Below are 13,629 nucleotides of genomic sequence, written 5' to 3'. Positions count from 1 at the left end.
CAGTCACAATGCAGGAGCAGCTGTGTCACATCTGATTAATACCTCGGCAGTGATGAGTACTCCAAAATGTACGCCAGAAACCGATAGTTAGTCTCTATACTGACTTATTAGGCTCTGAATGTGATTATATATTAAGTAATTTGTTACATCCAAAACAATTAATGGTAAACTTTACTTATGGCCATCCCTAGTAACTATCTAGCTATTTAGCTGTTTATTTATCTGTCTGTCATGTAACATACAATAAATATAACGCTAGATACAGAGAAGAGTCTCTTTCTGTTCTGTCTCTCCTACCAGTCTTTAATTGGCTTTGCTAAGCTAAGCAATAAATTATTAGGACCTGTAAAGTAGTAACTCCAGCTCTGGGGTGTGTATTTTTGGAGCAGTGGGATTCTTCAGGTATAACAGGCTTGGCTTAGGCTTACACAGCTAGCGGTGCATGATGCTAGTTTAGCTAGCTACACATGAGCCGGTTAATAATGACTTTCTTGCCGTGGTAGAGCTACTGAACGCATCTTTCACTGGATTGTGTAGATTCAGCCTGGCCCAACTTGGCAACCCGAGGTAGCATTGACAAGTCACAGAGGAAATTGGACTGCTGTAGCCATTTCTCACGCTCACTCTCAGTTCCTACAGAATGTACCTTTAATTAGGATCTATACTCAAAATAAAGGTGTCAAAATGACTATAGAAAATTATTTTTGATGTCCTAAAGAATCTTCAGTGGATGTTTTTTTTAACAGTCTTCTCAGTAAATGATTTATTGGAGTGATGTAGAGTATATGTTTATATCCTGCATATAGTGTCAAAAACATATTGAGGATAATTTACTCCTGATAGGTATTAATAAGTTGTGTTTCAGATCATTGTAAGATATACGGATATGCACTGAGTTCCATTTCCCCCTCAAGAGATGAGGTTATATTGTTCTGAAAAACTAATTTGTTCCACGTTTGCTTCCTTTCTCACTTCTTCAGATTTGTCTCACATCACTTGCAGTATAACATTGATATGAACAAGAATGAAATGGCTTTTTCCTACTCTATCACCTCTGTCACAGCAGATTCCTGAAAGGAAATCACAAAGAAACATGAAAAGGTATGATATCTTACACCTACACCTACACACACAAACACAAACACACACACACAGGTAATATTATACGTATACACAGATACATATGTACAGTCAAGGCTGAACCCAGATAGCAAAAAGCATTCTGGCCGGATCCGGGCCGAGTCTATCACAAGTTCCGCGCCGGATCCGTAAAACGGTTCTGGGCCGGGGTCCAGATGCACAACGGGCCAAAACCGTCACGGATCCGTTTTACGGAGTCAAAAAGATACTGGGCCAGCACCAGTCCAGACCAAGCGTTTCAGGTGTTCCTTTAGACCGAATATGGGCCGGATCCGCGCCGGATCCGCTTACCGTTACACTCGCTGGAACAGGTCCGTTACAGATCTGGACCAGATCTGGATCAGCCCCGGATTAGTTCCGTATTAGTTCCGTATTAGCTACGGCCAAGCCACGGCCTTTTCACATTCCCCAGCCTACTTATTAATGATTATAATGACATATTTCAAAATAAAAGTAGTAAAGAAAGAGCACTAAGCTATTTGACTTCTTTTTTACATTGATAAATTAAAAGAGTTTAATACAGTACATTAAATTACAAATGCAATATTTAAATAATATAATAAAAAACATTAGTTGTAAATGCAATCCTTAATTAGGTTAGCTAAATGAAATACAATAATTATAAATGCAATACTTAATTAAGCTAATTAAATAAAATACCATAACTTATATATGCAATACTTAATTAAGCTAATTAATGAAAGTACCATCAGTTATAAATGCAATACTTAATTAAGCTAATTATATAAAATACCATCACTTATAAATGCAATACTTAATTAAGCTAATTATATAAAATATCATCACTTATAAATGCAATATTAATTAAGCTAATTATATAAAATATCATCACTTATAAATGCAATACTTAAGCTAATTAAAATAAAATACCATCACTTATAAATGCAATACTTAAGCTAATTAAAATAAAATACCATCACTTATAAATGCAATACTTAAGCTAATTAAATAAAATACCATCAGTTATAAATGCAATACTTAATTAAGCTACTTAAATAAAATTTGATTTCAATTAAACAATTTATAAATCAACAGGCATTAATACAATTATTTTAATAATAAAACCATTTTTAATTCACATAATATAAACATGCAGACACAGACGTTTTTTGCAGCCAGCTGTGCCTCCACTGATGAGAGCATTCTTGGACACTTAACACCACTACAGTGCAGCCTATAAAAAAGACAAAATAAGAAAATATTTTATTTCAGAAACAGCAGAAAAGAAGTGGCTAGAAATGAATATAGCGTACTAAAATGACAAGTGTTTTTCATTTGACCAAATTTCTAAAAGATATATAAATGTCACAGCTGTATTTAATAGGGGCTAGCTAATTTTCATTTATACCATTTCACATAATAAATAATTACCATTTTACTGGAATTATGCACCCAAAATTAAAAGAAAGATAAATAAAAAGTGCACTTTGGGGTGCATTTCCCAAAAGCTTTGTAAGGCTAAGAACTTTGTTAACTCGTACTTAAAATGATATTGTATTTTATTTACAATAGAATATAAGTCAGCGGTTTTTGATAAATGCATTTGTTGTTGCAGTTGTAATTGTGTTTTTGCTAATAAAGCGGCCAGGTGATAAATGTTCAGGTTAACCCTCAAGCCCCCTTCAAATTTTGCACCCTCTGGACACGTTTGTGGTAAAAATGTACAAGCACCTAAAAAATGCTCTTAAATCATTATACATCAATATTTTTTTTTTTACATAAATAAACTTTTTTTTTTCATAAAATCACTTAATCAACTTCCGTTCTACCCAAAACTACCAAACATTAAATAATTTTCAGGATTTTAACCCTTTAAATGACAGTTTAAATATTTTAACTATTGTTGTATTTTGGCAAAAAAAAACAAAACAAAAAAAAAACACAAAAAATTATTTTCCACAAAACAAACAGCAGACAAATGAGGCATTGGTGACTATTAGAGTCTTGGACATGTAAAAGATTAGCAACAAAATTGATTTGATTGCATTATTATTTTTTTACGTAGTGCCAGATTTAAATTTTGCACCCTCTGGACACCTTTGTTGCCAAAAATGTACATGCACAAAATCAGCAATAAAATACTCATATACATTTTTTTTTTGCTATTTTTTCATAAATCACTTAATCAAATCCAGCCCTGATCAAAATGATCAAATATTTAATACATTCCAGGATTTTAACCCTTTAATTGACAGTTTAATTACATTCATGATTAATTATTCATTAAAAACCCCCACAAAAGTTGTACTATTTCTCATATAATAAATATTAGATGTATGGGGCATTGGTAGAATTTTTTTATGTAGTGTCAAATACTCCCTCCGAACACCTTTGTGGCCAAAAATGCCCCATTGACTTCCATTGAAAACACATTTTTTTATCTCACTGTAATTACTGTATAAAATTATTAAACAGTTATTTAAATGGTTAAAATCCTGATTTATGAAAAAAAGCAAAACAATATTGATGTATAATGATTTAAGAGCAATTTGTAGGTGTGTGAACATTTTTGCCATGAACATGTCCAGAGAGTGCAAAATGCGTCCAGAGAGTATGAATGACGTGAGAGTAAAAGACATTAGATTTCAAAAATTTTATGAAAAAGCAGGTTTTCTGCAAAAATGCATTCCCCTGGCTGCAACATAGCCAAAACGATCACCAAATGAAAAAAAAGTTGAGTCAGTACATCAGTAGGTGGGCCCATTACATTCTCATTGAAGGCTAATGCATCCAAAATTGATTTAAATGCTATTCTCAGTGGGCCCTGTTTCTTTTCAAAATAGATATTAAAGTCACCAACAATGATAACTCTGTCAGAGTTGAGAGCTACTGCAGCTAAAAAATATACTGAATTTCTTAGTGAATTTTGCATATGGTCCTGGAGGACGGTACATAGTTATCAGCAGGAATGAATGTTGGGTTTTGGTGGCAGTAGATGGGCCTGCGACTATAAGGTTAAACAGTTCAAATGACTTAGCTTCAAACTCTGTATTTTGATTTATTCCTATAACTGACGACTACACCACCACCCTGACCAGTCCTGCATGGGTAGATGAAATAGCTAGAACCTGGGGGGAGTGGACTCATTTAGAGCTAAATATCCATCAGTTTTAACCCTTGTCTCATAGAGAGTGCATTGTCAATGATAATTTAACCTACAGTAACTGATTTAGGTGCCAGCGATCTTATATTTAACAGCCCCGATTTAATGTGGTTGTTGCTGTAACTCAGAAGGACAGACGAGTTTGTATTAATTCTAATGGAGTTGTTAACAGATTTTCCAGCTATTTTGATAACGTGTTTTATTTACACTATTATGAAGAATTGACATACAAATAGTACAAGCAGAAATACCAGCAAACAAACCTACTTGGCTGGTGTGACTGGGTAGAGACAGTCAGTCTCAGCGTAGCACCGCCTCGATGTTCACAGAGAGAAGCCTGTCTCTGTGGAATGGGGCCGGTCGCTCCCGAAAGCTCATCCCCACATGGAGGGCGATGGTGCCGGGGTTCCTGCTTTGGCAATGCGCCCCAGGGAGCCGCTTGCCGACTACCAGCATGCAAGCATCTGGAAGACATGAAATTGTGCCATTACTCTTAGATACTTTTAAATGTCTAACAATTGAATCTCCTATAATGAGAGTACCGCCCTTGGTAGTTTTCCTCTGTGCTGGGGAGGCGAGGGCTGAGGACCTCGAACCATTTTGCGGATACCAAATCCTGCTGAGAAAGTTGTAAATTAAATAAATTATTTAAAAAAAATCATAAATTGTGATTTCCGGATTTTTATTATGTCTCTCACGGTGGACATGCACCAAAGATGAAAATTTCAGACCCCTCAATGATTTATAAGTAGGGTTGCAGCGGTAACCGGTTTCACGGTATACCATGGTATTAAAATGCACGGTTATCATACCGTGTGTGTTTGCTTATTACCGGTAAAACGCAAGCCAGCGGAGAAACTCACCCGCGCATGCGCGACTCTGCTCCGCTTCAGCTGCTCAGCACACAGCGGTGAGAACAGCAGAAAGTGCATCAGACTAAACAAATCTCCGTCCGCCTACAAAAAGGCTAAACTAAAATCAGCAGTGTGGGACTATTTCAGAGACCCGCCGAACGCACCCGAGGATGGGTATCCGATTTATAATCAATGTGGCCGTAAAGTCACAGCTAAAGGTGGACATACGTCAAACCTGTTCTCCCATCTCCAAGAACACCACCCCGCCGTGCAGCGCAAAGTATGTGTTTAGTTTATAATTTTAATCTGAACATAAATAAAACCTCTTTGTAGTCGTGCACAACCCATGCGGTAAGCGCCCGCAAAAGCGCTGAGTTATCCGAAATTTGGGCACGCAGGTACAGGCGTGAAGTGCGTGCTACGACGGATTCACGTGTCCGTGTAAAGGTGCTCGCCGGACTGGATGTAAAAGACGCCATTCATTTACATGCGTTCATTTTCAAATTCTGACGTGCCTGTTTTTCATGTGTTAAAACCAGACTCGGTGTGAAAGCCTTAAAATAGAAATCTCTATTGTGAGGATCATGTCAGAAATAAATCCCCTCTTTCTGCAGTATCTGGTTATATACCAACTTGGCAGTAAAACGGACGTTTACAACAGTTGTTTATCAGACACTGACCCAGGCTCAGTTTATCAGATATTAAATAATTTAAACTTAAATAATTGTACTGAATAGTTTAAACACAGGATCTTTACTTCTTAGAGGACATGTAATGTGTGACACGTGTGTGTGTGTGTGTGTGTGTGTGTGTATATATATATATATATATATATATATATATATATATATATATATATATATATATATATATATATATATATTTTTTTTTTTTTATATACACCCTTAATGCCCTTAAGAGTAGTGGAAAAACCTGGTTTCCTTCACCTAATGGTGTACAGTTTATGTTTTTTAAGGAGACATTATCTATATAGTTGTTCCTGGTTTCTACAATAAATAGTTAATTGAACAAAAAACCTTTGTTGGAATTTCTATAAGGGTCAGTTTAATAATATATGTAACAAACTGTGATACCGTGATAACCGTGATACCGCGGTATTTTCTGAGACGGTTATCATACCGTGAAAATCTCATACCGTTGCAACCCTATTTATAAGTGAGAGAACTTGCAAAGTTCTCAAAAATACGACTTAGAAAACAAAACACAAACTTAAAAGCTATTCTGAACTTCAAAATCACTGTTTCACTCCATTGAGGTGTAATACACTGAATAATATTCCTCTCATGTCTGATCTGACCTCCACGGTGTTGAAACGAGGCTGAGAAAGTTCTGATAGCAGGGCACGCAAATACTTACATAGCCTTGTTTTAACACAGTGGAGCCCAGATCATACATGAGAGGACTTTTATTCTGTATATTACAGCTCAATGGAGTGGAACACTAATTTTTATGGTTGTAAATTTACTTCTTTAAAATGTATATAAATTAATCAAGAAAATCTTACAGTGTCCCTTAAAGTTTTTAGTGCAGTGGCACAACAAACAATTAAAATAAGAAAGTGGATAAATGCTACATTAAGAGCAAACATATCAAATCAAACGTGTATCAACAGACTTAAAGTCAAAATTAATTACAGAACTGCTGGAAAATAGAATTAATTACCTTGTTAGGTGATTTGATGGGTAAATGATTACACCTAAAAAACAAACAAAACAAAATTACATTCAGTATTGTAAGTTAAGCATTTTCTTTTTTAAAATAAAGGCTGAACTTTAACTTACCATACATCAGATTTGCATCAGACTTTATGTATCCAGATTGAGTTATCCAAAAACTTATTTGCAAATAATGAACAAACTAAACTAAATGAGGCAATAAGTTTTGTAAACCTAACTATTAATCACTGTTGCAGCAACCTATACAAGAAAGATCCATGTTCAAAGCTTTGTTGTCACATATTTAGCACTTCTGAAAATTACTACACTACAAAGCAGTAGAGGGCACAGAGGCCCTTTAAGGCAAGTTCGGCTCAAAACGTGTTTTTTAGGATCATACTGTTATTGCATATATTTATTTATAGAATTGGCCTCTGATACAGAATGCAAATTTTCTGCTTAATAATAAACATGAACTTCATTGGGTAATGGTGCTGGCAATTATGACATTTTCCTTAAATGGTCATTTATAGAATTGGTCTTTGATGCAGCAGGCAAAATATATAATAAACTATTAACATAATATATGTTGTATAACAAACAAGACTACCATAATATTAAACATAAAATGCATTAGGTGGATCCAACCTGTAAACATACAGTGAGTCCAAGAAGTATTTGATCCCTTGCTGATTTTCTTTGTTTGCCCACTAATAAAGACACTATCCTTCTGCACGTTTAATGGTAGATATATTGTAACATGGAGAGACAGAATATCAAGACAAAAATCCAGAATATAATTTTAAAGAATATATTTTAATTAATTTGTATTTCAATGAGGAAAATAAGTATTTGATCCCTCTTGCCAAACACACTCAATACTTAGTGGCAAAGCCTTTGTTTGCAAGCACAGCGGTGAGACGTTTGTTGTAGTTAACCACAAGTTTAGCACACACACCAGGGGGAATTTTGGCCCACTCTTCTTTGCAGATCCTCTCTAAATCATGAAGGTTGGTGGGCTGTCGCTTGGCAACTCTGACCTTCAGCTCCCTCCATAGATTTTCGATCGGATTGAGGTCTGGTGACTGGCTGGGCCACTCCATGACCTTAATGTGATTTTTCTTGAGCCAATCCTTTGTTGCCTTTGCTGTATGTTTAGGGTCGTTATCATGTTGGAAGACCCAACCACGGCCCATTTTCAGATCCCTGGCAGAGGGGAGGAGGTTGTCCCTCAGGATTGTGCGGTACATGGCTCCATCCATCTTCCCAGTGATGCGGTGAAGTAGCCCTGTACCCTTGGCAGAGAAACACCCCCACAAACATTATGCTTCCACCTCCATGCTTGACGGTGGGCACAGTGTTCTTGGGGTCATAGGCAGCATTTTTCTTCCTCCACACATGGCGGGTGGAGTTGAGGCCAAAAAGTTCAATTTTGGTCTCGTCTGATCACAAAACCTTCTCCCAATAACTTGGTTCATCTTTCAAATGATCATTGGCATACTTGAGGCGCGCCTCCACATGTGCTCTCTTCAGCAGGGGTACCTTTCGGGCACTGCAGGATGTGAATCCATTGTTGCGCAAAGTGTTGCCAATTGTTTCCTTGCAAACTGTGGTCCCAGCTGCCTTCAGGTCATTTGCTAACTCCTGCCGAGTGGTTGCAGGACGATTTCTGACCGTTCTCAGCATCATTGCCACCCCACGAGGCGAAATCTTCTTTGGAGCACCGGGCCGAGGTCTGTTGATTGTCATGTTATACTCTTTAAACTTTCTGATAATTGCACCAATAGTTGTTACTTTCACATCCAACACCTTACTAATCTTTTTGTAGCCCATTCCAGCTTTGTGAAGGTCAACAATTCTGACTCTGAGGTCCTGTGACAGCTCTTTGGTTTTACCCATGTTGGAGACTTGAAATCTGTGTGATCTGTCTGATTCTGTGGACAGGTGTTTTTCACACAAGTGATTAGTGAGAACAGGTGGCTTCAGGTCAGGTAACAAGTTGATTGGGAGTGTCTAACTGGTCTGTAAAAGCCAGAACTGCTAATGAATACTAAGGGATCAAATACTTATTTCACTCCATGAAATACAAATCAATTAATATATATTCCTTAGATTTATTTTCTGGATTTTCTTTTTAATATTCTGTCTCTCCATGTAAGAATACATCTACCATTAAAAGTATAGAATGATCATGTCTTTATTAGTGGGCCAACGAAGAAAATCAGCAAGGGATCAAATACTTCTTGGACTCACTGTACATTTTATTAGCTAAAATAATTGTATCTCACCTTATCTCAGGTCCCCAGCCCTCAGCAGCCCTACTAAGCAAATGCATATAATTAATATATTGTAGTAACTTTGAACAGGTGTTTTTAAGTTGAAATCAGAACAGATATTGTTTAATATATTACTACACATATGCTGATTTTAGGCTAGCAAATATTACCCAATTATTATTCTAAAGATTCACATTTTGCTGATATGGACACTGGCCAGCTCCTTCGTGCGCCACGACGTGAGAATAAATTTAAGGTGGAATGGAAAAGTTTATGCTGGAAAATAATAAGTTAAATGCAGCCTCATATTTTTATTGACAGTAACTTAGTTGTGTTTATAACAAATTATAAAATGTATAATTACTTTTTTTTCTTCTTTTTTTTTTTTTTTACTTTTGGCCAGCTTCTTTGTATTTCCCACTCCACCTTAAACAGTGCTTAAATATGTCAATGTCAGTAAGCCATTGCTGCACGATTTAAGGTGGAGCAGGAAAACGTCTGACGAGCTTTATTATAATTAAGCCCAAACACAACTATTTAAGGTTCTAAGAATAACTAAAGTTGTTTATTTTAATAAAAAAAAGGTGTGTTACTCGAGCAAAATGAGTTAACAGCGTTTATTTCAGCTAGTTAGCCTGGTTAGCTTAGCTAGTTATACTAGCTAATACTAGCATAACTAACTGGTATCGTTAACTGAAGCTTTTTGTCAATTTTGCCTACAAATTGACAACAATTAACATTAAATACACAAAAAAACAATTGATATTATCCAACATACACGTGATAAATCAACTTTAGCATATACAAGATTAAAAATGAGCAATATATGTAATTAAATGACGCTGATAGCTAGTTAGCTAGTTAACTCACCTGAAGCGCAGATTCAGCAGATGTCAGTTGGTCCTCGCGCTGAGTTTGAATTTCTCCCGCTCCTGTGCCGCTCCGCCGATGCGGCCCGGATCCGCAAAACGACACTGAGCTGACACTGAACTCACATCTGGTATCTGACTCCGTGCCGAAGTCATATGGAAGGCGTGAAATGAGACGGACTGTTATGCGGATTTACCGTCAGTAAAACGGATCTGAACGTGAGTCACAATCATAACCCGAACCCGGAGTGAAGCCGGACCAGATCCACTAAACAGACCTGACTGTAGCGCGGATCTGCCGGAGGTAAAACGGATCCGGATCGGAGTAGTCTGCTATCAGGGAAAGTGCTGGTATTCCTAAATATTTCTCACAAAAATTACACAGAAATTGCACTTACACATGATTTGTTATTTTTTTTACGCACTGTACAACAAGAAACAACAAGATCTCTGGAGATAGACTTTTGGTGCCCTATTTTAGAACCTTTAGCAATTATGCATTGTGTAACCAATGTTACCAGGGAGAGAACTATAGCTAGAGACAAGCTAGCTAACCTTAGCGAGGAGCTAGCTAACACACCAATGTTACCAGGGAGAGAACTATAGCTAGAGACAAGCTAGCTAACCTTAGCGAGGAGCTAGCTAACACACCAATGTTACCAGGGAGAGAATTAAAGCTAAAGACAAGCTAGCTAACCTTAGCAATGAGCTAGCTAACACACCAATGTAACCAGGGAGAGAACTAAAGCTAGTAAGAAGCTAACTAACCTTAGTGATGAGCTAGCTAACACTTCAATGTTACCAGGGAGAGAATTTAAGCTAAAGACGAGCTAGCTAACCTTAGCGATGAGTTAGCTACCACACCAATGTTACCAGGGAGAGAACTAAAGCTAGAGATGAGCTAGCTAACCTTAGCGATGAGCTAGCTGCACACCAATGTTACCAGGGAGAGAACTAAAGCCAGCAAGGAGCTAGCTAACCTTAGCAACAAGCTAGCTAATCTTAGTGATGAGTTAGCTAAAATACTAATGTTACCAGGGAGAGAACTAAAGCTAACGATAAGCTAGCTAATCTTAGAGATCAGTTAGCTAAAATATTAATGTTACTGGGGATAACTAAAGCTGTTGACGAGCCAGCCAACCTTAGCAACAAGCTAGCTAAAACACTTATGTTACCGGTCTCCATCTTAATCTGGTCTCAATTTCTGGTCTTGACTACCACACTAGTGTATTGACACAAATAACAGTGCAAAAAAAGATACATATGCACATATGAACTGCACTCTTTGTTATGCTTCTAATCACTGTCTAAAAGCTGTAAATGGTTTATGTTTTTGTTGGATGCACCCGTTTTTTTTTTTCTTTTTCATGAGAGATGCAAGAGTGCAAGATTATAAACTGAAGTTTGTGTTAGAGTTTGAATGAAGGGGATTGGTGTGGTCCTGCTCTTGTAATAATTTGTCTCATGAGTTTTTGTAGACGTCTGAGTACTTGGCAGTTGAGGCACGGACCATGAACATAGTTCGCTATGCTTCTGGATTCTTGTCGAGCCAGTATCGGATGGTAGTGGTTGCTGTGTTCTGCTCACGCAACTTATAATGTGATTTATTGTGTGTGATTGTGCTTAGGTAAGTGTGTTGTTGCCATAGTTAAAGGAAGTGAGCTTAGATTAAGGAGGGATTCTGTGTGTTCATAGGTTATTTTTTGGTAGGTCTGTTACTTGGCAGTTGAGGCAATGGACCATGAACATAGTGTTAGGCTGTGCTTCTGGATTCTTGTCGAGCCAGTATCAGATTGTGGTGGTTTTGCTATTATTGTTAGTTGAGTGAGTAGTAGATCCTGGCTGAGCCCTATGCATAACCCCAGCTGTTAGGTGCAGGATTTGTCAATTTCCTGTATTATATTACTTTTATCATGTTTTTTTTTAGACAGCCTAGAAGTGTATTTTTTTCTCTCAAAGTAATAATAAAACTTTTACATACTTGTACATAGAAAAATAGCCTGAGCCACAGACCCGGGCCTGTAGAACGGGGGTTAAACAGTTTTTTACTATATTTGTCATTTCTTTTTTTTTTTGGCAAATAATCCCTATATGGCATGTGCTAGTCTTCACCCTCCTGGTGTTGGGGCATTTGGTTGGGTATTTGGCTCTGTAGATTCGGAAGAAACTATATATATATATATATATATAAAAATAAAATGAAATAAAAAAAATAACCCTTATATTTTCCTGATTTCTCTCACAGGTATTTGTTCTCTTTTTGGTCAGTTTTATCTCAGTCCAGTCTCATTTTCAGAGTAATTCCTCTGAGTAGAGAGAGAGCCTTGTGTTTTTTGTTATTTATCTCTAGAACTTCAAAGAATTAGATGCTGATGATATTCTCCGCTTTTCTCTGAAGGGGAGAAATTATTCAGAAATGATTGATGTTTAATTAATACAACACTCAGATCAGCTTTATTTATCTTCAGACAAAGGAACGAAAACACATTTTTCTCACAATGAATGATTCTCTTGTCAATCAGCGTAATATATTAACAGTGAACCATGGTTGCTTAGCAACACAGTGGTCTAATGGTCATTGCCAGGCCTTGGATGTCAGGGTACCTTTATTTAACGTAGCTTTTAATGGAAATATGATGTTGCTGTTATTTGATTCTGTTCCAAATTATTATGGATCATTGCTTTTTGTTCCATCATCATTTTCACACAGCGAGTTTAAACAATGTGAAGGGCAGCTTGTGTTTTCATATTATGTAAAAACATGTAGGATATATGTAAATTAATTCAGTTCTAATTGGCTGACCTGTACTGTGCCTTATTTAAAAAGCAGTTCAGGTTGAGGCACTCTACTCAACCAGCTGTATACGGTGTGTAAGACTGGTGGAGGAGAACATGCCAAGATGCAAGAAAACTGTGATTAAAAAACAGAGTGATTCCACCAAATATTGATTTCTATACTCTTAAAGCTTTGTGAATATGAACTTGTTTTCTTTGCATTATTTAAGGTCTAAAAGGTATGCACCTTTTTTTTGTTTCAGGCATTTCTCATTTTCTGCAAATAAATGCTCTAAATTACAATAATTTTAGTTAGGAATTTGGGAGTAATGTTGCCTGTTGTTTATGAAATAAATACATAGATTTTTTTGCAAGTTTTATGTTCTATTGTATAAAACATATGGGTCTGTGAGATTTGCACATCATTGCATTCTGTATTTATTTGCATTTAATTACATTTCACACTGCATCCAAACTTTTTTGGAGCTGGGGTTGTATATATATATATATGCACAGAGTGTACTTGCTGTGTATGCACCACCATATTGATCGCTGCTTTGCAGCTTCACTTTTTTTCCCAGCCCCATTAAGCCTAAAGCTGGGCTTGACTTTCATTCCAAAAATGGTCGAGAGCAGAAGAGAACTTCAAAAATATCTGCCCAGAGGCAATTACCAAGAGCTGTGCATCTGCGGACTGTGTGTGAAGCTGGCGGTGGCTTCGTTGCACAGCGGCCAGCTACCCGGCATGTCAACAGGAAGTTGAGGCGAGACGTGACACTGTCTGTCATTCCGTATCTCGCAGCGTGGACCCCACAGAGCAGCCGGGCTGCTGGGGATTTGACAGCCCCCCATCACAGCCTCTGACGGAGGAGCAGAGAGAAAAAAAAAAAAAGCAAAGCTGGGTTCCAGTCTACA

The 13,629-nt window shown here is 37.1% G+C and overlaps 1 long non-coding RNA gene across 2 annotated transcripts; it reads right to left on the bottom strand.

The window, feature by feature from the left end:
* Positions 1–2,203: 2,203 nt before the first annotated feature.
* Positions 2,204–10,284, bottom strand: LOC111191776 (uncharacterized). 2 transcript variants are annotated; one of them, XR_007424928.1, is made up of 5 exons: positions 9,941–10,284; positions 9,083–9,112; positions 6,802–6,835; positions 4,532–4,883; positions 2,204–2,335 (listed from the first exon to the last, which is right to left on the bottom strand). It is a non-coding gene; the product is annotated as an uncharacterized LOC111191776 (long non-coding RNA). The 2 variants fall into 2 exon arrangements; XR_007424929.1 differs by having other exon boundaries at positions 4,532–4,880.
* Positions 10,285–13,629: the final 3,345 nt, after the last annotated feature.

This window comes from Astyanax mexicanus, chromosome 16 (assembly GCF_023375975.1).
Source record: "Astyanax mexicanus isolate ESR-SI-001 chromosome 16, AstMex3_surface, whole genome shotgun sequence".
NCBI lineage: Eukaryota > Metazoa > Chordata > Actinopteri > Characiformes > Acestrorhamphidae > Astyanax > Astyanax mexicanus.
This window is presented reverse-complemented; position numbering and strand designations above follow the sequence as displayed.